General features: G+C 36.0%; 1 pseudogene; it reads right to left on the bottom strand.

Annotated features, from left to right (window-relative positions):
- Positions 1 to 4,874: 4,874 nt before the first annotated feature.
- On the bottom strand, positions 4,875 to 4,993 carry LOC128658370 (uncharacterized; annotated as a pseudogene).
- Positions 4,994 to 5,407: the final 414 nt, after the last annotated feature.

The following is a 5,407-nucleotide window of genomic DNA, read 5'->3' as shown; positions in this document are numbered from 1 at the left end:
TGTTGGCATATGGGGCCCATGGCATATTGAAGCAATTCTGTCCATTCTGGCATGCTCATACCTAATTTTATGGCTTTTTCAGTTCCCTTGTGAAACCAATGTGAAAAGTTATTAAAGCTGTTTGTGGGGATTGTGCCCCACCATTTCTTAAAAATGTCTTTATCTGCTACAGTCATTGGCCTAGTCTGATTTGAAAAACCTGTAGGAACTTTTAGGTTGTTAAAATTCTCAGAAATTATGACAGGGGCAATTGGAACAGAACTTGGGTTTTTAGTGGGGTCCATTTGCATTTTATCTTGTTTTACTACTTGTTTTGGCTCTTTCCTTTCTGGCAGTAAGTTATCACTATCTGCATTGTTCCCAGAAATATCACTAATTATTTTTTCTTTTTGTTCAATTTTCATCTGTAACTCAGTAATTTTGTTTGAGTATTCGTTACTGCTGTGTTCTGTTAATTTTAATTGACGTTGTAATTTACTGATCTGTATGGTGTTAGTTAAAGCAGAAAGCTTAATACAATCTCTGTCAGTCTGTGTGTTATCTAATTTTAATTTAAGGTCTTTATTTTGCTCTGTCAGGTCTCCAATAATGTCCGTTAATCCCTTTATTGTTGAAATCACTGCCTGCGCTATCATACATTTTCTTTTATTATTATTCATCTTTTTAAGAGTTAATACATGGACCATTATATTTCTGAATGTAATTGTTAAAGTAATCACAGATTTCCTGTGAAATATAGTTTTTTCCAGACATTTTTAACAGATAGCCGTTAGAACTAAAATAATCAAAAAAATCTATCTATCTATCTATATATATATATATATATATATATATATATATATATATATATATATATATATATATATATATATATATATATATATATATATATATATATATATATATATATTAGAATAGTGTGTCTCTCACAGCATAGTAGTTTTTTTTTTAAAATGTTAACACAGGATGTACAAGATACCATTGAGATGCTAATTTTACACAACAAAGGGCATAGCAGTTAAGCCATGTAGAAGGGGTAGTAATTAGATCTGTTTATAAGCAGGTCAGCATTCGAGCAGAGGTGGTAATATAGTTAAATTTAGTTTTTCTAACCACTGCTCATTATTCTTTTATTTAAATCTGGGGAACAGACTTAGAATAGTGTGTCTCTCACAGCATAGTTTGCCAGACTATTTTAACTGCCCCAAATACAAGGAATTATCATCTCTATAGGGCAATGAAACACCAGACTAAACAGAAATTAAGCAGAACAAAATTAAAAAATTAAATATTGTTCTCTTTTAAAAGGTGTAAACCATCAATAATACTAACCTAAATAAAATAAATGAACAAAGCAAAGCAAGGAATCCTTTTTACTGATATTTTCCCAAATTGAGGAAAAATTATAAAAATATTTTAAGTACAGGAAGATTCTATAGAACTTCTAAATGCTAATTTCAACTGTAGTTTTGGTTCCAGGATCTGCTCCAAACACAGGAAATGCAAATTTTTAACTTTGTTACCCAAAACAAAGGTTACACCTTTTGTATTCCATACAAACTTAATTAAAAATCTGAACAAAGAAATGGAAGAAGAAGGAGGGAAAAACAAAATATGCTTTAAACTGCTTATGGCTTAGCATATTCCCAAAATTAAACTGTAATTTCTTAACTTTAAATTCTACACAATTTCCCATACAATTCAGAATGAAATTTATGTATAGAGCAAGCTACAGCTCTGGGTGTAACACATTCACAGAAATGAATCCTTTGTAAAAAGAAATAAATAAAAAATGTGCAAGAATATTACAATCTTTATAAAAATGGACATTATATTCAATCACTTTAACCTTACTGTGGCAGCTATTAAATAGTACTGTAAAGCTTTTGTTTGTAAAAACATTTAGATGGGACCAACACAACACATGTCTCTAAAATTCATTAGAAAACTGATAGAAAACTGGCTCAACAATAAAAGTATCCAGTTTCCAAAAACAAGAAAAATAGAAGAGTTAAAGGGACAGTCTAGTATAATCAACTTCCCAATTTACTTCCATCATCAAATTCGCTTTTTTCTCTTGGTATTCTAAGTTGAAGCCAAACATAGGTAGGCTCATATGATAATTTCTAAGCCTTTTAGGGTTGCCTCTTATCACATGCTTTTTTTAAAATCTCTTTTCAACACAAAGAGACAGAAAATACACATGGGCCATGTACTGACTGGTTAGGTAAATTGGCGTCTGAAAGCATGCATCTTGCCATTTCTATGAGGGTGCGATTTTTCCTTTCTGCAACACCATTTTGCTCAGGAGTGTATGGTACAGTTGTTTGGTGTATAATGCCTTGTCTCTTCATGTATGACTCCACTTCCTTACTCATATTTTCCCCTCCGTTGTCGGTACGTAATGTTCCTGGTTTCCGTTGAAATTTATTGCTGAATGTAGCTATAAATTCTTGAAGTTTCTCTGATGTCTCACTTTTGTGCTTCATCAGATATGTTGTTGTGTACCTGGAATAATCGTCAATGAAAGTCAGTAAATATCTGTTCCCGCCGGGTGTGGGGGTTTTCATTGGTCCACACACGTCACTGTGTATGAGTTCCATGGGGTGAGTGGTTTTTCTTTGACTGGCTTGTGGAAGTGGGGTACGTGTGGCCTTTGCTTTGATACAACATGTGCACTTCATGAGCATGTCACGTGGCAAAATTATCATGTCTTCTGATAAACCTTCCTTTGCAAGTTCCTTTATGGCCTCTGGGTTTCGATGCCCTAATCGCCTGTGCCACAGGTGGATACATTTGTTGTGTGGATTATGAATGGCTGTTTTGGCTTGCTTCCTTTCAGTGATAAGTTTGTACAGGTGTTCGTTCAATCTTCCTTTTGCTAGGATTTGTTTCCTGTTTTGAATTGTGCATTCATTGCCTTGGAACTGAACTGTGAGTCCATTGTTAGCAAGAGTTTTCACTGATAGGAGGCTTCCTTCTAAACTTGGGACGTACAGAACATTCTTTACTAGAATGCTTTGCTTACCTCCTGATGGTGTGATGCAAGTCAGGAACCCTTGACCATTATCTTCAGCTGTAATACTTTTCTCATTTGCTAGGAAGACTATCTTTAGTATTGAAATCAATTTCTGTGAAGAATGTCTCATCACTTGTCATGTGACTAGTTGCCCCTGAGTCAATGCACCATCCGTGTGGTGTACTATTCTGAGTCACTTTAAAACTGCCGCTCCATGATGCAGCTGCAGTTTGCTTTGTGGCTGCCTTAGCTCTTTCTCTTGTAGGTGGTTCTAACCTTTGCTGTTCAGATTTCCAGATTGAGCAGTTCTTTTTCAGGTGACGGACCTTTTTGCAGCGAAAACACACTCTGGTTTCTCTGTTTTGTTTTGTGCCTTCTTGCGCCTTCAGAGCTACCTCTGATCTCTCATTTTCTTCACTATGCATGTTTTCCTTTCTTCTATTATATTCATCAATTAGTTTTCCCTTAGCATATTCTAGTGTTAGTTCTTGTTCAGGTCTGGTTTCTAGAGCATTGATAAGGGCACTATATGACTCTGGAAGGCTGCATAGTAACAATGCTACTATATGATTGTCTTTAATTTCTTTTCCAATTGCACATAGCTGTTCCACAATCTCTAGCATAGCATTCACATGTTCACACATTTCCTGGCCTTTTTCCAGCCTCATCTTATATAGTTTGCACAGCAAATATAGTTTACTATTTAAGTTTGAACGCTCATGCAGTTTTTGTAGTGCAGTCCACATACCTTTAGCTGTGTTTTCTTTTCTTATGTGAATGAGTTGATCTTCCTCCACTAACAGGCTTATAACTGCTTTTGCTTGCCTGTTTTTCTTGTCCCATTCCCCTGGATTGTCAGTGGGTCTGTTTGTATCCAGCACCTCCCATAAATCATCTTTGGATAACAGAATTTCAAGCTTAAACTTCCACAGCTGGTAGTTGGTATTGTTTAGCTTCGCTATTGCATATTTCACATCTGAACCACTTGCCATCTTTCAGTAATTTGGATGCAGCTCTTGTTTCCTCACACAGTATTTGCTTGGATCATAGATGCAACACTTACTGACTTGTAGTTTTTTTTTCAGTTTCTGGGCCCATAACCTGTTGGTTTATGTATCAAAAAGACACTGGAAGCTTTTAAAGAAAACTGCATTAGGCTTTACTTGTACAGATGCGTCAGCAATATATGGAACATACCAAAGGACTTGTAAAACAATAGTCTGCACACACAGAGGTGGAAAAACACAATAGAGATTAAAGAACAACTTCCTTCCTGTATAAAAGAATGAACAAGATCACAGACATAAACAATCAGTAATCTAAACTGAACAGCCCCATCTACAGCATTAATGTTGTTCATACATGTGGTATAGTACATGCTGTTGTATTTCCCAACAGTTCCCAGGCGGTCTCCCATCCAGGTAATGACCAGGCCTGGCCCTGCTTAACTTCCGAGATTAGACGGGATCTGGTGCATTCATGGCAGTGTGGTGGTAAACACTTAACGCTTCTTCCCAATGCTTTTTGTTCTTGCTTATGCTGTCATTCACAGTCTGTAAAAAATTGAAGAGTTAAAACGGGGTTAAAATTTAGATGGCAAATATATAAATAAATTAATAAATAGTGCCAGTACAGGCCCAGAATCACTTGCTGACCCATGACAAAAAGTATACATAGATAAATAGTTTCCTGCCCCTTTATCTGCCTGCCTGCCTGCTTGTCTTTACAAAAGATAATTATCTTTAATACAATGGACATCTAATTTTTAGTAATTGCAAGCTACAGTTGTTTCAATGAATATTGCTACTATCAGTAAATATGACGCATGCTTCACTGCTTTAAAAATGAAAAAAGAAGCCTACCTCATCTGGTGTTCCCAGGCGGCCTCCCATGCAGGTACTGACCAGGCCTGGCCCTGCTTAACTTCCGAGATCAGACGGGATCGGGTGCATTTAAGGCAGTGTGGCAGTAGACATTTAGCGCTTCTTCCCAACGCTTTTTGTTCTTGCTCATGCTGTCATTCACAGTCTGTAAAAAATTGAAGAGTTAAAATGGGGTTAAAATTTAGATGGCAAATATATAAATAAATTAATAAATAAATAATGCCAGTACAGGCCCAGAATCACCTGCTGACCCATGACAAAAAGTATACATAGATACAGAGTTTACTGCCCCTCTTTCTGCCTGCCTGCCTGCCTGTCTGTCTGTCTGTCTCTACAAAAGATAATTATCTTTAATACAATGGACATCTAATTTTTAGTAATTGCAAGCTACAGTTGTTTCAATGAATATTGCAACTATCAGTAAATATGACGCATGCTTCACTGCTTTAAAAATGAAAAAAAAATAGCCTACCGTAACTGGTGTTCCCAGGCGGTCTCTCATCCA

This window comes from Bombina bombina, chromosome 4, assembly GCF_027579735.1.
Source record: "Bombina bombina isolate aBomBom1 chromosome 4, aBomBom1.pri, whole genome shotgun sequence".
Lineage (NCBI taxonomy): Eukaryota > Metazoa > Chordata > Amphibia > Anura > Bombinatoridae > Bombina > Bombina bombina.
Note: the sequence above shows the minus strand (reverse complement) of the source record. Positions and strands in the feature narration are given on the sequence as shown.